This window comes from Heloderma suspectum, chromosome 8 (assembly GCF_057233095.1).
Source record: "Heloderma suspectum isolate Gila_16-S chromosome 8, 16-S_ref, whole genome shotgun sequence".
NCBI lineage: Eukaryota > Metazoa > Chordata > Lepidosauria > Squamata > Helodermatidae > Heloderma > Heloderma suspectum.
Window position 1 is genome coordinate 7,899,097 of NC_139465.1, and position 12,079 is coordinate 7,911,175.

Here is a 12,079-nt window from a genome sequence, read left to right on the forward strand (position 1 = left end):
GTTTTTGGTTCATTAAAGTCTTGAAATCAAACCAAGAAAGGGGAATGTATGTATACCTTGACACACAATATACAACCAAAGAAGTCAAGGGTATGCCAGTATTTCCACAACTTCAGTGTAATGAAATAAAATATCAAGCACAAAATTTATTTCAACTATGGGTACAACCCCCTATTATTAAAAAGCACAAACCAAAAATCAAAGTTTGTACAATACAGTTTAACAGTTTCTCACAGAGCCCAGCACAGGTTACATAGGAATAAAAAAATAATCAATATGTAGTCCATAAAATGAGAATAATGGGTTAGTAGCTCACATCTTTGAACTCGTTTGAGGCATACCTTTGACTTTTTTGGTCATTAAAGTCCTGTTCTGCTAATGGTCTGTGCGTGATTTCAGAGGCCTGTGAGTTGGACTCCAGCTGTTCCAGACTGGAGTTTGAGTAATTTTCCAAAGATAAGCAAGCACCGATTCCCTTGGAAAGCCTTTCTGGAAGCTGGGTCAAGGAGGCTACCCAGTCCCTTTAATCTCTTCTGACTGCACCAACAGTATGCTTCATTTGGGAGGCTGCTTCCTTCGGGTGGGGCTGGAAATTATGTAGAACAGATGAAATAAGAGAATAACTAAAAAAACCAAAGAGAAGGAGGCAGTGTTGTTATTTAAGACAAATTTTATGTTTTATTTTGCCTGCTGGGGCAGTAGTAGGGCTGCCATTCCACCACTCCACAGCAGAGCTTCTGTGTATTTCATAGGTGTCTGGGACAGTCAGAAGTTCAACAGGTGAAGCATTCCTCCATCACTGCATCACCATGCTGACCTGCATTTAGGGTTGGGGCCTAAAGCATTTTATTTCCTTCCTGGAAAGTGGGAAATACATTTATATTAATGTTTCTATTGTCCAGGCTTCCCCCTCCCCAACCCAAAGTCCTCCAGATGTTTTGGGTTTCAACATCAGCTCCAGCCAGCATGGCCAATGGTCAGGAATGCTTGGAATTGTAGTCCAAAACATCTGGAGGGCTGCCTAACACAGCTAATAATATTTGACAATCACTAGCAGAATATTGTAGTGCTTCTGACCAGAGAGCTGAACAATCTATTGTAGAGGGATAAGACAAGGAGGGTGATTAAGGTTACAACTTAATGGGGCTCACATCTGAGTAGACATGTCTAGGAATGGGGGAGAAATTTGTTTGGTTGGCATTTTCAGGTGAACTTACTTAATTCACACTTCCTGAACCAATATGGAAATGGAAACACAGTTATCCTTCGGTATTTGCACTTCTCTGAATTTATTGATACAGTTTTCCAATCCAACTAATTCATAGATTACAGAAAAGTGCACACAGAAACACACACAGTAGTGAAAATTACCTACAAAAGTGCATTCTATTATGGAAATTGCTTGTATTAGGAGAAGTGTGCATAAAAAAATCTGCAAGCTGATGCAGGAATGGGACAGATTGAACTTAAAACTGGAAGGAAAAAAAAAGAGAGACGGAGAAAACGGAAAGCATCAGATTGTAAGGAAGTAAAATTTAGATCTCTTCAATTAAATAGCCCACCTGGCTCACTGGTGACAGGCTGTCAGTAGCTGTCTGCTAATTTATGGCTTGGGTCTAGAGATGTAGTTGTCTTGATGCCAGGACATAATGACTCACACAGACAACACGGTGACTTTATAAATAGATGCTCATATAGTTAGATTATATTTTAAAGCATTAATTAACAAAAAGAAAATATATTTAAAACAATAATAGAAATAAAATGGTACCATAGTACTTGTTGACAAAGTTTAAAATGAAAAGAAAACAAGACAAAGCATGATGCATTCTTTACCAATGTAGCTTTCTTCTAGCAGAGGTTACGCTTTGGTGGGAGTGACCTCACCCGGTAGATGGGTGCTGAACGTAGCATATGTGCCATTTCAGGAAAGGTGTGTTGTCAGATATTGCAGTCCCAAGCTGTGTAGGGCTTTATAGGTTAAAACCAGCACCGTAAATTGAACTCAGAAGCATACAGCCAGCCAGTGCAAGCGGGCCAGAGTCGGTCTTATATATGTGGTCCTTCTAGTCCCAGTTATCCATTTGGCCACTGCATTTTGCATGAGTTGCAGCTTCCAAACTTCCAAGCCAGCCCCACATAGAGTGTGTTGCAGTAAATTGATTTTATCTGTACGCTGCCCTGAGAGCATAATGATATAGGGCAGGATACAAATGTTTTAAATAAATAAATAAATAAATAGATAAAAATACATGCCTTGCTGATTGATTCATTTTCCTGTCGATAGCACCTTGATGACATTTCCTGCCTAGCCTCTGATGTCTCTGGAGAGGAAACATTGAAGATAATGGCACCCAAGGGAAGCCCTTCCAATGACTCAGCGCTGTGGGGCAAAAATCCCACAAAATTCCTCCTCCCTCCCATTCCCCTTTCCTTTTGTGCTCTGTTGTGTCTATTAGATTTAAATTTAGATGGTATATTAGATTTATTATCTTTGTGAGCCACTCTGGAAGTCTTTTTGGCTGAAGGAGGGCATAGAAATTCAAAAACAAAATAAATAAAACCAATAAATAGTCACTGCTACTTTGGGGCCGTATGTATAGATGGTGGTGGTATTGAACAACATAACGGAGACAGACGATAAAATAAAATATTTTTTTTAAAGTGCTGCTCCTTCCCATCCCATCCCCAAGGATTGAGCCTTCTGAACTGTGCTCCATATATAATACATCTGGGTAATAAAAACACAAGAAGTAAGGCAAAGATTTTGGCACGTCCAGGTAATGGATTTCAAAGGTGGTGGCAGGCTGCAAACCAAGCCTTGCCTGTTTTCAGGGCAAGCGATGGAGTGTCGGGGTGTGTGTGTGTGTGTCTCCTTGCATTGCCCTCCCGATGACCTCAACTTTTTGTGCAGGAATGCTTCAATCACCAAGGAAAGCAATTTGTACCCTGGAGCAGTTCAGGGGCCAGGAGGTCAGTGAAAGCCTGCACCATATAATTACATGACTTCCTATCATCGTTAATGTCTTCAGTTGTATCAACTGAGAAAAGACCCACCTTGCTAGATTTCCCACATAGCTGGCAATGGAACCAACCATGCCATACTCCCATATCCAAGGCTGTGCTATGCGGCCCGCCACTCTGAGCAGGGCCGGCCCTAACATGAGCCAGCTTGATGTGGGTGCATCAGGCAGTGGAATGGGAAGAGCAGCCAACTGATCCCTCTCCAAAGGGCCTGCCACTCCTCGCCTGCTTAGCTGGCCAGTTGGCCGCTCACTCCTGCCCACCCAGCCATAGGTCCCACTTTGTGCCCTAGCCGTGGAGTTCCTGGGAGAGGTTGGCTGAATGATCACGAGAGGTTCCGGCTGAAATATTGCGAGACATCTTGAACTCTTGTGAGAGGTCCTGACCTTCTGCTGGGGCACAAGGCAGGAGTGGTGGCCGGCAGGTGGGCAGGCATGAGCAGTGGGTGGCCAAGCGGCAGGTACGCAGGTGCAAGCAGCCAGCTGGGTTGGCTGGCCAGCTGGCCAGTTGTCCAGCCAAGCAGGCTGGGTGGGTTGGAGGCAGTGGCAGCCACCGCTGCCACCTCCAGAAGAAGAAGCAGGGTGGCAGCAGCAGTAGCTCACTTGAGGCAGCAATGTGCCTCAGGCCAGGCCTGACTTTGAGAGGCACGTTTGGTTGGGATGCGAGGCAGGGCCTTTTCTATCGTGGCATCCCACGTTGTAGAACTTCCTCCCTAGAGAGGTTCCATTGGCTTCCTCTATTTTAAATTTTAGGTGAGCTGTTAGGTGAGTTTTAAAAAATCCTCTAGCTTTCGGCTTGGTTTGAAATTCATTGCCCCTGTTAAAACTTGGATGGTTTCATCCTGCTCCTGGATGTAGCTGCGTAACCAGTTCCATGGTGTTTTATTTGTTTTATTGTGAGCCACTTCAGGGCTGAAGAGAAGTGGTTAAAAATATGCCAGTTCCAAAAGAGCCTGGAGTTTCATATCAACCGTCTGTTTGTTGTTTTAATGAAATAGATTTCTATAGAGCTTCCAATATAACAGGGTTGGGTTGTCATGGGATAGAAGCAGCTTCCCTAAACTGATACTCTCAGGATGTTTTGGACTACAATCCCCAGAAGCCCCAACCATAGGCCAAGCAGGCTGGGGCTGTTGGGAGTTGTAGTTCAAAGTATCCAGAAGGCACCACATCGGGGAAGGCTGGAATAGAGACCCAGAGGAACGTCAGGCAAAGGAACAAGGATGTTGCAGGAATGCCTAGTCTGACCACATGAATGTTCTTGGTTTTCCTCCCTCCCCCTTGGAAATGTTTATTGAGGGAACAACCGAAACATTTTCTCTCTAAAGTAAAGCCAGAGAGTGTTTGCACATTGCTGTTATAAAGTTGAGCACTTCAGATTGTATTTGGTTAGCTATGAAGAAGAGCTTTGTACAAACAGCATCAGCTCTTTTACTCGTGCTCCATTGTGTTAGCAGATTAGTGAATGTTCTGCTGTGAAACAACAACCCAAAGGTCGATCTCCAGTCCAGCATGGTAGGCAACCTGGTGCCCTCCAGATGTTTTGAAATACAACCACCATAAGAGCCAGACAGAATGGCCAGTGGCAAAGGATTATGGGAGTTGTAGTCCAAATCATCTGGAGGACACCAGGTTGTCTACTCCTGCTCTAGTCCAACACCTTGATTCCCACAGTGGCCAGTTAGATGCCTCGTGGAAGCGCATAAGCAGGGCATTGAAGGCAACAGCTGTTCCCTGTCTTTTGCCCCCCTATCAGCAGAGTTGATATTCAGAGACAGAGTACTGCTGAAGATGGAGGCTCTGTTTAGTTTTCAGGGCAAATAGTCCTTGCTGGGGTCATCTTTTGCAAATGTACATCATAAGGTGAACCCAGCTGGATCAATCCAAAGGTCCATCTAGTCCATAATGCTGTTTCTAAGAGTGGCCAACTCGATGCCTCCAGGAGGCCCACAAACACTTTTGATTGTCCCTTGGCAACTGGTATCCAGAGGTGTAACACAAGAACCCCTTGGTGCCCTCCACCTACCCCAGCCCCCATGCCCTACTGTATCTCAGCCACTAACTCAGCCATTCCCAACCTGGTGGTCTCCAAATGCCTCACATTATAACTCCCATCATCCCCAGCCAGCATGCCCAATGGTAAGGAATGCTGGTAGTCATAGTTCAAAATATCTGGAGAATACCAGGTTGGAGAAGGCTGCTCTAGCTAAGTCTTAAGGACATGCTACTGAAACAACGCATGTTGCTTCCTTGTTTAGCCCTGCCTGCTCACCCCTCCCCTCCCTCTGGTGTTTTCCCCATGTCCCGTTTTAGATTGTAAGCTCCTTAGGATGGGGGTCTGTCTTCTCAGGCTCCATAAAGTGCAATGCAGACTGATGGAGGGGCCATAGCTCAGTGTGATAGAGCACATTCTTTGCACGCAGAAGGTCTCAGGTTCGATCCCCGGCTTCTCCAGGTAGGGCAAGGAAAGAATCCTGAAGAAACCCTGGAGAGCTGCTGCCAGTCAGTGTTGACAATACTGGGCTAGATGGAACGAAGGTCTGATTCAGTATAAGGCAGCTTCCTATGTTCCTATGATGGTGCTATGTTACTGTTGTCATTGCTTGGCTGATAGTTATGTATGGACTTCTCTTTTATAGATTTGCCTAATTTGCCTAAAACATTAGTAATTCCTCATTTTCTAATTTGTGCAAATTTCCCCAGTAGACTGAATCAGCCCCACTCTAGACCATGTAGGGAATTTGTGCAAAGTGGGGTAAAGGTACACAAATCCCCCCTTCAGTCACTGCTCGATCTGAGGAAGTTTCCCATTCACGCAGTGAGCAGCCATCATGGGAATGGGAATCGAACATGAGACAAGCTGGCAATCTCCAACATCACTCATTTGCCCAACCCTAATCTATGCTGGCTGCCATCAGCCCATCTTGGGGACAGCAAGTTCCATATGTCCGTTATATGTCAAGTAAATGAAGAAGTCGTTTCCTTTCTTTTCTAGCCTGAACCTCCCAGCAATCAATTCCAGTAGGTTACCCCAAGTTCCAGTGTTATGAGAGAGGGAGGGCAGGACAAAAACCATCTCTCTTGGTCAACTTTTTCCATGCTACCCATAATTATATATGCTTCTGGGCCCCGTCCTGCCCACTCCGGAGCCAGTTCAGCAGTTGCCTTCCCCGGGGCCTAGGGCTCATTATTCTGATGCTTGGCTGCTCCGTCAGTTTCATTCTCCATTGTGACAATTGTGCTAGCCTCCAATTAGGCACACCGGATTCTGCCCAGGAACGAGACATCCACCATGAAAGGCCAAGCAACAAAGCCAAAGGAACAGACAAAACAAGACGCAAGTGGGAAGGCTTCCTTCCCCTCTGACCCACACCCAGCCACTCAGCATGACTGAACAGGATTAGATTTTCCAGGTGCTGCCAAATTCCGGCCAGACTTCAAGCGAGGAGGTGCCAAAACCCTAGCAGATTTCAGCGGAAAGGCAAGCAGGAACCAGGCCCGTCACATTACTGGAAGAACACACTGCAGCACCAGCACAGGATCTAATAATGCACGCTGTTTGTATTGTGGTTTTGAGCATTTGTAAAGGGCTTCACAGATATTGCATTGCTGGGATCCTTGCAACACAACCGTGTAATGTAGATCAATACGATTAGCCCCATATTGCAGTTGTAGTCTGGAAAACTGAGGCTGAGAAAGAATGCCATTGCATAAGATGAACTGCTGAGTTCACAACATAGTTTAAGACTTGAACCGGCACTTTTTGGATATGTTACTCAGTCTCCCAGCTACTAAGTTCTACCTGAATTGCAGGCCATATCCTTATCATAGATTAGGAATGTTGAACCTCAGGCCTGCAGGCCACATCAGAACCACTTGAGGTCCCAGTCTTGCCCTGTTATCCTGGCCCCACCTCCTTTCCTCGACCACAGATTGTTTGATGGTTCCCTGGCTTTTGCATGGGTCTCCCCCCATTCTCAAAGGCTGAGTGCTTCTCCTGAGGCTTAGTTATTGGTAATGAGAGATTTAAGCTAAAATATACTGGTATTTGAGGGATTTTGTGTGTGTATTTTTGGGTCCACCCCTTTTGGCTTCAGCCCCACACACCACTGAAAGACCCCCCCCCCCCAGTTTCTCTGTATTTTGTTTTCTTCCAAGTGCTGCATCTCCGTGCTGGAATTTCTGTCTGTCGCCCAGCTCTTCAAGGCATAGATGCTCTTCCAGAAACATGGTAACATTCTTAACCCAAAGTCCTCCTGATCTCACCCCTTCTGCCTCCCTCCAGGTCTTCTTAGCTCAGCCCATGGTTGAGTATTTCAATCTACAGGTCCTTCTAGGTTTCCTGATCTGTCCCACCTCAGTGTTGGAGCAGATCCTGTCTTCTCAGTCCAGATGGCTCCCAGATGGTGCAGTTCACTACATTGTTACCTACTCTCCCAAGAGAATCAGAGGCAGCGTGCCTCTTACTGCCCCTTATCAGAGGCAGTATGCTTCTGTATACCAGTGGCTGGGGAAGATGAGTGGGAGGGTGCTGTTGCATTCATGTCCTACTTGTGGGCTTCCCACAGGTAGGGATGGGTGAATGAGCAATGTTCGACCTCACCAAGATTCTCCAAACATAACACCTCCCTGCTCGTCTCTTCTCAATTTGCACACATCTATGCATTCACTATTTGTTTTGCACAAATAGGAACTTTGCACAAAACAAACAGCTATCAAATGTGAAAGTTGCACAAACAATACTAAAATCTGTGAAAATTTCCAAAATTGTGCAATTTCCCCTGTAGACTAAAGTGTGGGTGATTTAAAATGTGCACACTGTGAGCAAGTTGCACATTTTGAGAAAGTTGCGTATTTTGAGAAAGCTGCACATTTTTCAAGTACACATTTTGCAAATGTGAAGGCAAGTTCGGGAACTGGCAAATAGTTTTGGAGAAAATGTGTTCCCACTTGCGCTTGGGATTGTGAATGGGGCATTTTCAAGTGATTTGAAACCTGAAATTAATTAATTAATTAATTAATTACATTTACATCCCGCCTTTTTTCCTCCTTACAGAACCCAAGGTGGCGTACATAATCCACCTCCTCTCCATTTTATCCTCACAACAACAACCCTGTGAGGTAGGTTGGGCTGAGAGTCAGTGACTGGCCCAAAGTCACCCATTGAGCTTCATGGCTGAGTGGGGACTAGAACCGGGATCTTGCGAGTCCCAGTCCAACACTCTAGCCACTACACCACACTGGCTCTCTCATACATCCCTATGCACAGGCAGCTGGTTGGCCACTGTGTGAACAGAATGCTGGACTAGAAAGGCCTTTGGTCTGATGCAGAAAGCAGAATAGCTCTTCTTACATTCTTAAACACTGTTACAAACTAGCACATTTTAAATGCACGGCCTTATCCCTGCTTCCTTCCTGCATAATTACTTAGCTCACAATTATGGTGGTGTGTGAAGCATGCTCAAGTTAAACAAACTTTAATTAATTACACCTTTTTGTATCCTGGCAGGAAGGAGAAAACGATTGAAACCATTGCCTGAGAATGGCTCTTCTTCTTGAGTTTATAAGGTCACGATTTGACCTGGAGTTGTGTGCAAACGGTCTTTCAAAATTCTTCGCCCTATCTGCGGCAAAGAATGGGGAGAGGGTGGTGGTGAGTTAATTTCTCCAGTGGGAAGAGAAATTCTCCAACAGTTTCTTGAGGTTGGGTTTCACCAGTAGGAGCAGCACAACTTCTTTCTTTTTTCCTAAGCAACTGTGTTGGCAGTGTGAGGCCCGTTTTGCATCCCATACAATGCCTCCCAGTATAACATTATTCCAGGGCATTGTAGCAGTGGTGGTGTTGGTGGAGTTGAAATAGCAAACAGCAAAAACAGAAACAGCAGCACACATTCTGAAAACCAACGAACACCAGCGTAAGAGAACATACTTTAAAATATCTCTAAGTGGTTCACAAAATACATTACGATATACTTTAAAATGCAATTAAAATACGTACAAATTTCTAAAACGTTAATATAAAACATTAATTAAAACATCAATGTCATTTTAAACAACACCGTAAACAAACAGACAGGGCGGCACATTCACTCAGGGAAAGCCTGGGTAAAGGAAAGGGCCTTTAATTAGCTCCTGAAGCACCTCCTGAATACCACAAGGGAGGTCATTTCATAAATTAGGGGCTACCACAGAGAAGGCCCACTTCTTGGTTGCTGCAAGAAGGCAGGCTGCAGGTCATGGTACCACCAGCAAGACTTCCTCCTTAATGATGACACAAGTCTGTATGGGGGAAGGCCATTTGCCAGGTAACCTGGTCCCAGGATGTTCAGGGCTTTATATGCTAACAGCAAGACCCTTGAACTTGGCTCAGTGGCAAATAGGTCACCACTGCAACTGCCTTAACACCGGTGTACACTCCACTCAGCATCCTGGCTGCCGCATTTTGCACCAGGTGCCGTTTCCAGCCCAAGCCCATGGGTAGCCCCATATAAAGCCCTTTTCAGTAACTAAATGTACATCAAATAGGGGGATCTTATTCTTCATCTCAGGCAGCAAAATGTATTGAGTCAGCCCTGGAAGTCATACGCATTAACATCTAAAGAGGGGTTGGGAGGGTGTACGACCAAGGACACCAACAAACCTTCATGGGAAAGCTGCCGCTATAGATTTTAAAAGCTGCCTGTTTTCAAGGTTGTCAATTTTAATGTAAACTTCTCAATCATTTAGAGAGCTCCCATTGGCACAAATGGAAGGGGTGGGGTTCTTTTGTATGGGGCAATTTTGAGGTGGTGCAGCATACCTCAGCATTGAGGTGGTGCAGCATAAAGAAGACCCCTTTCTTCCCAGCTCAATTCCCCACCCCCCGCTGCACCCCACCAGACTTTTTAAAAGCCTCCACTGGAACATAGTGGAGTATGTTTTAATGCCTAAGAATTGTGCTGTGTGTGTGTGTGAATCTTCCATGATAGCATCATTCTAGAGAATTCTGGTGGTGTGTGTATGTGTGTGTGTGTGTGTGTGTGTAATTATGGTGGTTAGCCATATTTATTTATTTATTGCATTTATACCCCGCCTTTCTCCCTCTCGCAAGGAACTCAAGGCGGCTTACTTTATCCTCCTCCTCACCATTGTATCCTCACAACAACAACCCTGTGAGGTAGGTTGGGCTGAGAGTCTGTGACTGGCCCAAAGTCACCCAGTGAGCTTCCATGGCCAAGTGGGGACTAGAACTCGGATCTCCCGGCTCCCAGTCCGTCACTCTCACCACTACACTACACTGGCTCTCATGAGAAGAAGCACTGCTGCAAACTGAATTACAGCAAAAAGGGTGGGGGGAGGAGAAAGTGCTAGTACCCCCACCTGAAATTCAAGCTGAAACATTTCCATGGATGAGTTTCGGCTCAACTAAAACCCGAATGGGTGTTTTCAGTACCACAGCTCAGTCCTAGCATGTGCAAATGTTTCAAAAGAAAGGAGTGCTTCTGAGTAGGTGCAGAGAGCCATTCCTTCACCACTAACCAGAACCAGCCGATGCATGTCAGTGTCTAAGGGTAAGGGCAGAATTGAGTCTTCTAAAAACATTTAAGCCACAACATGATTTATGAATTAATCCCTGTGATTTCCCCAAATGCTGTACTTCTGACAACAGAATAAAAGCTCCCTCTAGTGGAAGCAGCACTGTCTAGCCGAGGCTGCAAAGTTTAGGAATGCCATGAAGTACATACATAATTTTAGCATATTAATCTAGCACATGTTATGTGTTCTTCAAAGTGCTTGTGGATATTATTGCAGTGACCCTTACAACAGTCCTTTGAGCTAGGTCAGCATTAGTATACCCATATTATACATGGTAAGTTGAAGCTGAGAAATCATGGTTTGCTGGAAAAGTGATATCTAAGGAACTGATCATCTTCATGCTGATGATATATAGGATAATAGTTAAAACTGCAGAATTTGAAAACTGCAGAATTTATAACATTGATGCCTTCGTACATGGAGCTGTAGAAAAGAACCAGGGCAGAAAAAAATGGATGTATCAACTTAAATTAGAGACGCTGAACTGCAGACTGGAAGGTCGGCAGGACAGCAGTTCGAGACCCGAGTGCTGCATGACGGAGTGAGCTCCCGTCTTCAGTCCCAGCTTCTGCCAACCTAGCAGTTCGAAAGCAAGAAATTGCAAGTAGATAAATAGGTACCGCTTCGGCGGGAAAGGTAACAGCGCTCCATGCACCTCGGTGTTCAGTCATGCCGGCCACATGACCACGGAAGCATCTTCGGACAGCGCTGGCTCTTCGGCTTAGAAATGGAGATGAGCACCACACCCTAGAGTTGGACATGACTGGTTGGGGACACCTTTACCTTTACCTTTTTAAAGTTAAACTATCTAATTTCAATACTAGATGGCATGGTTCTATTTCATATACAAAGCAGGGACATATGCAGCAAACACCTTTCCTCAGATTATGGGAAAGTGACTCATAAAGAAAATCTCCAAGTAGCCAATGTATTCAACCCATACTTTTCCCTGTAAAGGTAATGAGGCAGTGTGTGTGTGTGTGTGTGTGTGTGTGTGTGTGTAGGAGATACATTAAATGTACCCTCTGTCAACAACTAGATTTAAACTTCAAACTTGATGTAATTTTCTTTTCATTTTTGTTTATTTTAAAAAATACAATACATTTAAAGACCAACATTCCAAGTGATGGAACCTCAGACAATATTAAAAGCCCAGTGGAGCAGAATGGTCTTTACTGACCTTCTAAAGCAAGATGAGGGAGGAGGCCAGTGTCATCACTCTTGGGAGGAGTTCCACAATCAAGTGCTGCTACCAGGAAGGCCCTGCCTAGAGTATAGACCTAACCAAGCCCTTCCAGGTGGTGGGACATATTACAGGGCCTCTGATGAATTGCCCATTGATGACAGCTCTCCTCCTCTTGAAGCTCATTTCTTTTGCTTAGTCCCAGTGTTAGGCTGGCCACCAGTGGAGGCTGGTGGCCCCGATTTCGGTGTGGCTATGATTCCATTCTGAGTTTCAGTCTGAACCAGCCAGAACTCTA

At 45.0% G+C, this 12,079-nt stretch overlaps 1 protein-coding gene across 1 annotated transcript in view; it reads right to left on the bottom strand.

The window, feature by feature from the left end:
• WFDC1 (WAP four-disulfide core domain 1) overlaps window positions 1-427 on the bottom strand; it is a 41,762-nt gene extending 41,335 nt beyond the window's left edge. The window contains exon 1 of the mRNA XM_084812402.1: window positions 342-427. The gene's annotated coding sequence lies outside the window, so the exon portion shown is untranslated. The remainder of the gene's footprint in view (window positions 1-341) is intronic.
• Between the last annotated feature and the right edge of the window lie 11,652 nt (window positions 428-12,079).